The 13,450-nt window shown below is 44.4% G+C and overlaps 1 long non-coding RNA gene across 1 annotated transcript; it reads left to right on the forward strand.

Annotated features, from left to right (window-relative positions):
• Nucleotides 1-9,484: 9,484 nt before the first annotated feature.
• LOC308470749 lies at nucleotides 9,485-10,918 on the forward strand. The gene is made up of 2 exons (XR_013982625.1): nucleotides 9,485-10,142; nucleotides 10,362-10,918. It is a non-coding gene; the product is annotated as an uncharacterized lncRNA (long non-coding RNA).
• The last annotated feature ends 2,532 nt before the right edge of the window (nucleotides 10,919-13,450 follow it).

Raw genomic sequence — 13,450 nt, forward strand, 5'->3', positions numbered from 1 at the left:
AATTTTCCTGAGTCCCTCCCCCCTTCAAATTGTAGATTACTGTGGAATGGAGAGAACTAAAATTAAGATTTAAAAAATGAGGGATGAGCAGAAACTGAAATTGACAGCTTCATTGCCCACCAATTGGAGGGAGGAGGTAATAGTCTTTGGTTTTGGCTGGGTAATGCATGTTGCTTTCCTTTTTCCCATCACTTTTTAAAGCAGAGAACAAGACGTTGAAGACATTTCCAAAGGTTTGCTGCTATATCTTATGAGCCAAAAGGCAGGAGTTAAAACATACAAGCAAAGGTTGTCCCAAAGTGTCCTTGTTCCTAGGAGAAATTGCTGCTCTAGAGTGTTTCAAACAATGGATACGATTGAACCAAAGTTAAGACCCATTGATTGCAATGGGGAGATGTTTGGCACAGTTTGATGTCTACTTAATAGGATGTAGTGCAAGTCCTACTCTGTTCAAAAGGCCTTACCCCCAAATAAGGATAGGCTTGCATATTTGTGTGGTGAGTCCCACCCCCCCAGGTGGAAATAATGACACGTGACATAATTATTAAGGTTAATGGGCTAAAAAAGGCCACAGCTTTATTGGTTACAGGTGATGAGCGGTATTGGCTTAGGCATTGGTCCTAACTGACTATATCTGACTTCAGCTCGTCCACTCAAAGTCCAGGAAGGGTTAACCACCGATAGGGGGAGTCCTGTTGATGCACATCAACTAGGAACTCCCCCCGAGGTCACCGCTCGGGGGCCCTAACCTCCCTAGGCTTCGGACAGGGCCACGCCCCCCAGGATCCTTTATCAGACTACCCTTCAATATGTGGGGCAGGTGATGGCCCCTCTTCCAACTACAGAACAATAACCAATGCCTAACCAGCAATACCCAGAAAGTTGTGACAATTTGCTTTGAGGTAGGCAAAAACCAAGTGGCTGGTGCCAATTTGCCAAGTGGAAAAATTCCTACCAGGCCCCTCAACGGCAACCAAACAAGGTCCATAGCAAGGTCAAAGAACGAAAACTTACAGGGAGGGAGGGTGGGAAAAGCAGGAACAACTGGTGAGCGGCAAAGAGGGAGATCCCCGGCCGCGTCCTGCCTTTATAGGGCAGGCCACGCCCCCTGAACAGGCCAATTGGCCGGCCAGGGGGTGACGCGGCTAGGAATCCCCCCAATCGCGTGGGGGCTGGACTCCACCCTCCGAGCACATGGAGGGGCCATGAAGCCCGCAACCCCACCTCCTCCTTAGGGCGGAAGTGGCTTTACTTCCTCATTAAAATCACTGGGTCTTGAAACTGCTTAAAGTTTTAAGCCAGGCTTCCTCAACCTTGGCCCTCCAGATGTTTTGAGACTACTATTCCCATCGTCCCTGACCACTGGTCCTGCTAGCTAGGGATCATGGGTGTTGTAGGCCAAAAACATCTGGAGGGCCGAGGCTGAGGAAGCTCGTTTTAAGCCATAAACTAACACTGGCCAGATTGCATCTAAATATGTATCCCAACTCACGAAGGTTTGGTGATGATTCACGAAGGTTCGTTCAATGCACGACAGCCAACATCTGATCGGGTATCTTGTTTCATGACGAAAACATGAAACTTTATCTCAGAAGAGTCATGCTGGTCGGGAGACATTTTCTTCTTCTTCTTCCAGGAATGTGGCTCAGCAGGCGTGAGGAATTTAGGACAAAATTTCCCCGGGTTAATTTTGTGAATACCGTGTGTGGGCATTTGAATGAGAAGGCTGCTTTTGCTACTGAAAAGCCAAAGTATCTCGGCCAAAAAAAAACTTCCAGTGATCCCAGTCTGGCACGCATCTCTCTCTGGGACGTGATTTGCCAGAACGAGGATTGCAGGATCAAACCCTCCATAGTAGCAGCAGGACTAAATGATGGCTTGCTTACAAACAAACAGTTTCCTTTCAGCCGCAATCCCAGAATGCCATTCCGACATACCCTGGCTTCCTTCCACAAGCCCCGGAAATAAAGGTTCTTTTTTGGGTTGCATGCTTAGCATTGCCAAATGTTAGACAGACATCTCTGTATTTGCCTGGGGAAGCAGAGCTGCTCTCCTTTCTCCCACAGAATACAGAGCCAGGTTCATTGCGATTCCCGGTAGACTGTATTTTCTGGCGCTGCATTTATTTCAATCTTCCATCCTGAAGTACACTGCTGGGTAATAAAGGAATAAGAAGAGAAGAGAAGCCTATGGACAACCAAGCTAGATACTACTCACATACAATCCCCCAAAGGTTAATCTCCATCATAAAAAATTAAGCCAGCTGCAATAAGGAAGATTAATGATGTTTCTAAATGGTTGAGAAGCCTTTGGAGAATTTCTTTTCTTTTCAAAACCGAAAAAGGAAAAATTACAAACATCAAATTCAACATCCATATTCATTTTCTAACATAAAGCTATTACGTAATTAACTAAATTAAAATATACCTAATTACTCTAAACTTTGCTGTATACAAATACAACACAGTTAGAAATTTTATATTAAAGCTTTTCTATTATAAATAATATTTCAAATTCCCCTATACCCCCTGTTCCCCTTCACCCATGTGTGATCTCATTTTTTATTTTTTTTTAACTTCTTCCGTCTTGTTGTGTTGTTAAAATTTAATCATTGTTCAGCTGATTCCTTTATTATTTCCTTTCTTACCCCTGCACGTTTTACACGTTATCTATTAATATTCCAGTTCCGGAACCATATTTTTTCATATATTCCTTCACTCCCTCTCACTCTTTAATTATTCTCTGATTTGAATGGCCTCTAATAGTTGCCGTCAATTTTGCCATTTCCACCAACGCACAGAGTTTACTTTGCTATTCTAATAACGATGGTATTTTCTCGCCTTTGGGGAATTTCCAAGGGAAAGGAGGTGGAGATGCCAGGGACCACCAAGAAAACCATTTCCTGCCTGATAATTATGCACGTGGACAGGATACAAGATGGGGTACGCAGAACTCCCAACATCCACCATGTTCTACAATGCCATGGGGAATTTAGTGAGCAATGTTGCTTTTCCAGCAGCAGGTGATGCTGTTTTCAGAAATCACTCTGTGAGTCCTGTTATGCTACCTTGCTCTAAGCGAGGGATGAATAATCTGTGTTGTTGCACTCCAGCTCCCATCAGCGCCAATGGCCAAGGATGATGGGAGTTGTAGTCCAACAACATCAGGAGGGCTGGGCTACCAGTTCTGCCTCCTCAGCATCCATTTCAGCTCAGTTTCCCCTCAGAGATAGCCTGGCATTGTGTTGGGGGAAGCATAACCTGTTTGGAAACAAGCTTCTAAATATCAGGTGTCCAGCCACTGGTTGCATTCTGGCTCCTATTCTTTACATTCTGAGGCTGTTTGTGTGTGTTTCGCTGTTTTGATGGCTGCTAAAATTGCTTTCCCCAGGAAATGAAGGACCCTCTTTTATTTTATGGTATAAAAATATAAGACAAAATTGCCTGGCGTGCTCTGGTCCATGGGGTCATGAAGAGTTGGACATGACTAAACGACTAAACAACAACAACATAAAAATATATAAGTTTTTCTGAATTTCGGGGGGGGGGGAATTGCATTAATTTAAAATTAGTGCCTGGAGGGAAAACAGCAATATCAATTCAGTTCTGACTTGGCTAGACTCCTTTTCTTCATTTTGCTAAAATCTCTTGGGGGGTATCTGTTTTTTAAATGTGTAAAACACCAAGGAATATTACTTTATTAGTGTCTGTTGTCATCAGCTGGTATCCACACATATAACACTATTTTAGGTGGTTGGTTACAACACATTGAGGGGGGCGACTGGAAGAGGTGAGACCTGATTGCTTCTACAAAAATGTTTTAAAGGGTTGTGTTATTTTACAGATGCTATGTATTCGGTTGGGAGCTGCCCAGAGTGGCTGGGGAAACCCAGCCAGATGGGCGGGGTATAAATAATAAATTATTATCATTATTATTTAAATCTATTTGCCTGTTGCTAACCATCCTGTGGCTTTTGCACAGGATTGGAGTGATAAATTTACTGTACTTTTCCGTGTATAAGACCAGATTTTTTTTTTTACTTTAAAATAAGGTTAAAAATCTAGGGGCGTGTTATACACAGATAGTGCATGTACCCATTTTCTAAATTTGGGGTCCCCCAAAGTAGGGGGCATCTTATACATGGGGGTGTCTTATACACGGAAAAATATGTTAATTTAATTAATCAATACATCAACATGAGAACAAACTTGTGACTGGGGAAACCCAGCTGGATGGGTGGAGTATAAATAATAAATAATAATGAAATTGTGGTGGTGGTGGTGGTGGTGGTGGTGGTGGTAGTGGTGGTAGATTCCCCAAGCAGAACAGGCCCATATATTGCACGCATAATTTGCAATGCAGTAAAGGGAGAAGCGTGTTCTTTGCAGATGCATGGAAAGGTACAGTCAGCAGGAATCAGGGATTGATTGTGAACCGCTGCAGCCAGTGGTCTAAGAGGATTTGCTGCCCCATAAAATGTGAAGTATCTCCCAGGATGAAGCCGTTTCACGTTAGCATACCTGCCAACATCCCACTGATCAAAATTGGGACACTCTTTTTTTGGTCCCAGGCTCTCGTGGGGGCCAGTTGATCTGTGCAAGAGCGCAAAACTCGAAAAACAAGCATCATCTGGTCCAGCGATCTGGTATGAGCCAGCTAACTCATGTCAGAGCGCCGGACAAAAAACGGGACATTCCAGGATCCAATCATAAGCCAGGATGTCTTCTGGAATTCTGGGGTGTCCAGCTTAAAACGGGGTGTGCCTTAGTTAAGAGGTGCATGGGTTAAACTTACCTGAAGTAGGCAACCATGTTGACAGCTTTTAAAGCCCTAAATGGCCTTGGTCCAGTATACCTGAAGGAGCGTCTCCACCTCCATCGTTCTGCCCAGACACTGAGGTCCTGCATCAAGGGCCTTCTGGTGGCTCCCTCACTGCAAGAAGCCAAGTTACATGGAACCAGGCAGAGGGCCTTCTTGGTAGTGGCACCCGCCTTGTGGAACGCCCTCCCACCAGATGCCAAAGAGAAAAACAACTACCAAAATTTTAAAAGATATCTGAAGGCAGCCTTGTTTAGGGAAGCTTTTAATGTTTAATAGGTTATTGTATTTTAGTGTTCTGTTGGAAGCCACCCAGAGTGGCTGGGGGGACCCAGCCAGATGGGAAGGGTATAAATAATAAATTATGATGATGATGATTTTGAACACATAGGTAAAGGTAAAGGGACCCCTGACCATTAGGTCCAGTCGTGACTGACTCTGGGGTTGCGGCGCTCATCTTGCTTTATTGGCCGAGGGAGCCAGCGTACAGCTTCCGGGTCATGTGGCCAGCATGACCAAGCTGCTTCTGGCGAACCAGAGCAGCACACGGAAATGCCGTTTACCTTTCCGCCGGAGCGATACCTATTTATCTACTTGCACTTTGACGTGCTTTCGAACTGCTAGGTTGGCAGGAGCAGGGGCTGAGCAACGGGAGCTCACCCCGTCACGGGGATTCGAACCGCCGACCTTCTGATCGGCAAGTCCTAGGCTCTGTGCTTTAACCCACAGCGCCACCCATGTCCCACACCACAAAAGCTGTAAAATAACAATGCAATCATCTGGAAACCCGTTTCCACTGTGATATTTTTCAGCATTGCCGTTGACCACACTTCCTTCTAAAGAGGAGCTTTTGAAACATGGAAATTGTGACCATTCGTTTTCATGTTTCCCTTGGGTGAACTTTGATTTCAGCTTGTGTCAAACAGTGACTGGTAGAGGGATTGTGTTTCGTTCTTCATTTAGAACCAGTCAGAACCTTACGCCTGCCAGAGAACAAAGGGATGCGTGGGGAGCCACCGGCTGGAGAGAATGTCACCGCCTTGTGCTTCCCATGCTGCGAAGGGTTTCTGCAGCAACCTGGCCGGCTGGATGTTATTTTAATAGCTGTGCATCCCACCCATATGCTTCTGTGGATCCAGGAGCTGATGGGCTCTGACGCCTTGCGAGCTTCAAACTTATTCATGTTCAGGAATGGGAGGGTCAGGGGCATTGACACACACCGGTATCCTGCTGCCTATTATTTCCTGCCAGTTCTGGCAGCTTCCCAAACTTTAACATGACAGGTGGATGGAGTTCACAAGGAAATCATGTCATCACAGGCCAGTTTTCCAGGAAAGCTGTTAATTCAATTCACAAAGTGAGTGCTTGAGGCAGAAAGGGGAATATGGCTGAATTTGAATGGTTGTGGCTGGCTTGGAGGGTTTGCGCTGGGGGTGGGGAGGGAGGGCGGGAGTGAGGGACAAAATGGTCCCCGTCCCCCCCCCCCGTATTGAGTTCTGTTTGTCACACTTGCACAGCGTTGTGGTTTAAAGAAAAAGTTATCATGAAAACTCAACATTTCCACAGCATTGTGGTTTAAAGAAAAAGTTATCATGAAAATTACCATTTCCACAGCATTGTGGTTTAAGGAGAAAGTTATCATGAAAATTCCCCATGAAAATTCACCATTTCCACAGCATTGTGGTTTAAATAAAAGGTTATCATGAAAATTCACCATTTCCACAGCATTGTGGTTTAAAGAGAAAGTTGTCATGAAAATTCTCCTCAAGGACCGCCTGTCTCCATATGAGCCTACCTGGATGCTGAAATCAACAAGGTGAGATGGCCTGCCTAAGATGACAGATTCATTATCAAAAGGCAATTATTGCTGTGCTCCTACTTTGTGAATCAGAAATAATGAGGTGAGTATTGTGACTTCTAAATTCTTCTCCAGCTGCTACTAGGCAGAAGAGGGAAGATGAGACTCTAATCTTTTTCTCTCTCTTCAGTTGCTCCTGGAGTGCTCCTATAGCAGCCTGCTTCATAACTGTGGTGGAAGGGAATTTGGGGAACCAGTGGTTGGGCTGAAGCGTCTGGAAGGGGTAAATCAGGCATAGACAAACTCGGCCCTCCAGATGTTTTGGGACTACAACTCCCATCACCCCTAGCTAACAGGACCAGTGGTCAGGGATGATGGGAGTTGTAGTCCCAAAACATCTGAAGGGCCGAGTTTGCCTATGCCTGGGGTAAATAGTTCGATGGTTGGGAGAGGTATGAGGTTCTGCTGATTCTAGTCATTTAAGCACCATTCCTTATTTACATAGGAATAGTGGTGTTGTGGTAATTTTGTTAACCGCAGGAGCTTACAAGGGCAGTCTTCATAAGCCACACCTCCAAGAAGTCTCCAGAAATGCAGGCCGCTGTATTGAACCATTTATGTACATATAGACCTCCTGCCAAAAGCAGCACTATATAGCATAATACTCAGTTTAGTAGGATCAGCTGACAGCCTTTGTATAAACATTTACGGAATAAATTCCACTCGTAAAACCGATTGAACTTTCACCAGAGAGCTCCAGCCAGCTGAAACGCAACCTTTCGCTTTTCTTAAGAAATCCCGACAACCTGGCAAAGAAATGCTCTTGTGCGAACTGCTTGTGTGACGTCGGAAAGAAACGAAGTATCCGGCCTCTTCGTGATTATCTCCCTCCTCCAACTTCTCCATTAATCTAGCATAGTTCAAAAAACCTCACTTTCACCTCATTCATTTCCCCGAGTGAGGAGCGTCCATCAGTCACATGGCAAATGACATCATCACTCATGCTCCCTCCCCAAGTTCTCCTTCCAATGCATTGCATTCATTTAGACTTACTTCTGAGCAAGCAAATAACTTTGCGCTGTTAGCAATGTTGTTGTACTTTTTATCATATTTTTGTTGTGAGCCACTGTGAATTTTTGATATTTTTTTTTGAAGCAAAGCCAAAACATGTGTGCTTTAGATCAGGGGTTGGCAATCTCAATCCCTCTCTCTCTCTCTCTCTCTCTTTGGTCTCAAAGGCTTCATTTGAGTAGCTTAGCTGGTAGAGCACAATAATCTTAATCTCAGGTTGTGGGTTTGAGGCTCACGTTGGACAAAAGATTCCTGCATTGCAGGCGGTTGGACTAGAGGACCCTGCACGGTACCTTTCCGAGGCGGCAATTCTATGATTCTATGGTTTACCCTTGGTCAACTCTCCAGGGCCCACCTTTCAGTGGTGAGTGTATTCTCCCCATATGCAGGGACGCGGGTGGCACTGTGGTCAAAACCACTGAGCCTCTTGGGCTTGCCGATCAGAAGGTAGGTGGTTCAAATCCCCATGACGGGGTGAGCTCCCGTTGCTCTGTCCCAGCTCCTGCCTGCCAACCTAGCACTTCAAAAGCACACCAGTGCAAGTACCTCGGGTTAAGAACTTAATTCATTCTGGAGGTCCGTTCTTAACCTGAAACTGTTCTTAACCTGAGGCACCACTTTAGCTAATGGGGCCTCCCGCTGCCGTCGCACGATTTCTGTTCTCATCCTGAAGCAAAGTTCTTAACCCAAGGTACTATTTCTGGGTTAGCGGAGTCTGTACCCTGAAGCGTCTGTAACCTAAAGCATCTGTAACCCGAGGTACCACTATAGATAAATAGGTACCACTGTAGTGGGAAGGTAAATGGCGTTTCCGTGCACTCTGGTTTTCGTCACGGTGATCTGTTGTGCCAGAAGTGGTTTAGTCATGCTGGCCCCATGACCCGGAAAGCTGTCTGTGGACTAACGCCAGCTCCCTAGGCCTGAAAGCAAGATGAGCGCCACAACCCCATAGTCGCCTTTGGCTGGACTTAACCGTCCAGGGGTCCTTTACCTTACCCCATATGCATGCACACACAGAGAGATAGATGCAAAACTCTCCTCCTCGACTGATTAATTATCACCACCGCCATAATTATCCTTGATTTATTAATAGCTAAACAACTGTCTCAAGGTGATCTGCACATGAGGTTATCAAATGCCAGTCAACTAAAGAGGGCAGTTTCTCACCAACTTGCCATGTGCAATCATGTCTCGTGAAACAGGTTTAGGGAATTTTTGAAGCCTCACAAAAACCACTGAAGAGAGGCAATCATGGGATGAAGTCCACATCCTGGACAAGCTTGGCTGTATCATATCAACATCAACACAACGCGCGCCCCCCCCATACACTAAGTAAAAGAAGGCAATTTTTACCACCCCACCCTCTCTTCTCCCCCAAACCTATACAGTGGTACCTCTGGTTACATACTTAATTCGTTCTGGAGGTCCATTCTTAACCTGAAACTGTTCTTAACCTGAAGCACCACTTTAGCTAATGGGGCCTCCCACTGCTGCTGCACCACCGCGACGCGATTTCTGAAACAAAGTTCTTAACCCGAGGTAATATTTCTGGGTTAGCAGAGTCTGTAACCTGAAACGTATGTAACCTGAAGCGTATTTAACCCGAGGTACCACTGTACTGTATACACCCGTAAAGTCTCACATTGAATGAACTGATCTACTGAAACGACTCTATGATCGGGGTGGGGGTGGGGTGGGGGAAGAGACAGTGTACGTAGTTTTGTAACCTAAAAAAACTGAAATAAAAATTATTTTTGTTTTTTAAAAAACTGTGTCAGTTGGAGCGGGGGTGGGGGGTGGGGGTAGGGCTAATGTCAGTCTCCCAACTGAGTTTTCAGTGCATCTAAACTCAAAATATGACCAAAGCAGGTTGCTGCACTAAGTAAATGACGAGGTGGTGGTGGAACAGAAAGGGGAACAGCATCGGAAGATATCCTTTTTATTTCCCATGCTGAAACCTGCTAAATGCTCTCCCTTCGGCAACAGATCAGTTTGCGGAGTCTTGCTGATGTTAATCACTTTCCACGCTACGAACGGGAGGGATGTTGATTTTTAATCCACCTGTTCAATTATTTGTCATTGCTACGGGCCCCGTTAATTGTCGCTCCGTGCAAAGGCTTTATATTGTAAGAGGACACCCCCTAATATTTTTAATGACCTTAAGCAAAGTGATTGACACACGATACCCGTGTCAGATGTTCTGGTGACGCAATATGTTCCCCTAGTAGCAGGAAAGCTTCCTGCCGTGATTAAGTCCGAGCTATGAAAAGTGCTAAAATGTGTGGTCAGCTTTCCTCTGATGCAAGCGATTTTATTATAGCGTCTGGTAACAGCGGAGTGTAGCAACACAAATACTAACTCTAAACATCCCCTCCCATAGGTATCGCCTGCTCTATTTAAATCACAGCTTCCACTTTACAAGGCCAGGGATCTCAGCTATGAGGGGTATATACGTGTGGGTATATGGATTTTTAAAATAAGCTTGAACAGTGCTGCGCAAGGGATAAGGGGATATTCTGCGTTTCGTTATTATAAAATAGCATCAGAACACCTCTGGTTGTGGGAAGCAGGGGTTTCCCCCCCCCCCCCAGTAGGAACTCAGGGGAACTGAATTCCCTTACCTTTTAAAAAATTAAATAATTGATTTTTTGTTAGTTTGCGGGGGCTGTAACAGATATACACCCAATGCCTGAGCTGAAAATCTGTCTATATCTGTAAATGATTCTTCAACATCAACTTCGTTGGACTGGTCATGTTGTGTGGATGCCTGATTATTGTCTTCAAAAGCAACTACTCTATTCTGAACTTAAAAAAGGAAAGCATAATGATGGTGGTCAACAAAAGAGGTTCAAAGACTCTCTCAAGGCAATTTTTTAAAAATGTAACATAAACACCGACAATTGGGAAACACTGGCCTGCGAGTGCTCCAACTGGAGAACAGCCTTGACCAAGGGTGTCATGGGCTTTGAAGACACTCAAACTCAGGATGCAAGGGAGAAACGTGCTAAGAGGAAGGCACGCATGGCAAACCCTCACCGTGATCAACTCCCGTCTGGAAACCAACGTCCCCACTGTGGAAGGATGTGTGGATCCAGAATTGGCCTCCACAGTCACTTACGGACTCACTGCTAAAACCGTGTTCATGGAAGACAATCTGACTCGGCTACGAGTGATCGCCAAAGAAGAAGAAGAATATCTGTAATCAATAAAGTTGTGGTCATTTTTAATCTAGATCATTGTCTGCTTGAGTTTATTAAACACACCTTACGTTTAGCACATGCCTGGGGGTTGCGGTTGGGGTGGCACTGCGATTGGGCCCGCAATAAATGAACAAATGAACTTGGTGGTGAGTTCCCCCACTTTTTTTTTCCTCAGAAGAAAGGCACCGGTGGGAAGCAATATATAAACATAAGCTAGCTATCTGTGCAATGATGGGCTTCAGGGTTTCATTCATCTGGAAGAAGTAACAATCAGGGGCATATGCTTTGGGGCATGGTTTTGAAACTTGGTCAATGCACAGCAAGACAGTATTATGTGTGCAATCATTTGAAGGCTGCAATCCTGTGCACACTTACCTAGGAGGAAGCCCTATTGGAGAAAGTAGGGTTTCTTCCTATTCCGCAGAGGATTGGACCACAATCTTGTTTCTATCCAAGAGAGTGCTTTAAAATCATTAACAATGTGGCATTAAAATCTCCATGTCTGTACTCTTTAAATGTAAGAACCCTACAGGTGTCCACCATCCATTTCTACCTTGTTTTCTATCATGTAAGATGCCACAACACAAATCAAAGGCACTTCCTTCAAATTTATAATATGTAATTTATAATATATAATCTACATATTAAATTGAGCTCCATCCTCAATCAATTCCCCATTGAAAACAGCCTATAAGCTACCAACCACTGTCACATCCTTTGACAGTGAGTTCCATGAATGAGTTACAGAAGATAAGGGTCAGCGTTTAAAGGTGCAAAAAGAAAGTTATCCATAGCTTAAGAAGCGCTCAGGCCTTCATAGCCTGTGAACATTCCACCCCATCTTAAATTGATAATAATATCTCTGGACTTTTGGTCAGCTTTAACCCAGGGATTTCTGTTATCTTCTTAAACACCATTTCCCAGAAAAACTGTACATATTTACACCCCCACCACATGTGAACATAATTCCTCGCTATGAAGGACTTGCTCACAAATTTATTGACAGATGCATGGATTAGGATAGCTAGGAGGTGGAAGGGGCAAGCAGGATATAAAATGGAAGAATGGTATAAAGAGGTGTGGGATATAGCTATTAATGATAGATTAACATGTGCCATTAAGGTAAGATTGGGAATATTCAGGAGAAATGATTTCGAAGAGATACAGAAGGTGTTTGTAGAATTTGTACTGTTAAAACAGAAAGGGTCAAACCATCGTAAGAGGTGTTGAAATTTTGGGAGGTTGGATAGTTACAATGGAATGGTTGCAGGGGTGGGGTGCACATTTTGATTCTTATTGATTTGTGATTACTCTGTCAAAATAATAAATAAATAATAAAAAAGAAGCGCTCAGGCATGGATAAAGACCCTACCCTACCTTTGACGTGCTGTGACCAATGCCAACTAACTGTCCTGGATGGTGCTGTGATTCCTCTCCTGTATGAGATGCAGCCATCCAATTCAATGGAGCTGGGATGAGCATCACAAAGAAAATCCACCTATTTGCAGAGATTGTCTTTGATGGACTGGGGCAAAAAGCTTCAGAACAGGATGCAAAGGACTAGGTTCTCTAATGCTTTAGCAGCAGAGATGGTTTATTATTTTAAAATGGAGGGTACAATTTTTAGAAACCATTTTTTTTATATCAAAACCACCCAAAGTGCTAAGTATGACAGTGTTATAATAGTTAACTTACCAAAAAAAAAAGTCACTTTTTAAAAAAGCTATAAACATACCTTTCTGTTTACTTCGGGCTAATAAGTACAGAGAGAGCACCCTGTATCTAAACAATAGCAACCCTTCCCATAAAATAATCATTAAAAAAGAAAAGAAAATCAATATTACTCTTTACAAAGTACCATAGAGAAACGTCACGGGAACAAAATGGAGAGCCAAGCTGATACCCAAGAACCGGGCTGATGCAGCTATCACAGTTCCTTGGAGAGGGGCGAGGAGCCCCAACTCTACATATGTAAGTCAAAGCCATGTATGTCAGTTTTCCTAACCTGCTGCAATCCAGGTGTTGCTGGACTCTAAGTCCCATTATCCCTAGCGACTGGCCATGCTGGCTGGAGCTGCGGGGAGTCCAACACCATCTAGAGGGCAACATGTCGGAGGGAAAAGCTGGTCCATAGGCTTGTCGTCTGTTGAAAAACAGTGCTAAGGAGCAGGTCCCTGGAACCATTGGGTCACATCCTTGATTTTTCTTGATATTCTTCTCCAATACAGTGGTACCTCTGGTTACGTACTTAATTGAGAGCCAGTGTGGTGTAGTGGTTAAGAGCGGTAGTCTTGTAATCTGGGGAACCGGGTTTGAGTCTCCGCTCCTCCACATGCAGCTGCTAGTTGACCTTGGGCCAGTCACACTTCTTTGAAGTCTCTCAGCCCCACTCACCTCACAGAGTGTTTGTTGTGGGGGAGGAAGGGAAAGGAGAATGTTAGCCGCTTTGAGACTCCTTAAAGGGAGTGAAAGGCGGGATATCAAATCCAAACTCTTCTTCTTCTTCTAATTCGTTCCGGAGGCCCGTTCTTAACCTGAAACTGTTCTTAACCTGAAGCACCAC

This window comes from Podarcis pityusensis (genome assembly GCF_964106645.2).
Source record: "Podarcis pityusensis genome assembly, chromosome: 2".
In the NCBI taxonomy this organism is placed as follows: domain Eukaryota; kingdom Metazoa; phylum Chordata; class Lepidosauria; order Squamata; family Lacertidae; genus Podarcis; species Podarcis pityusensis.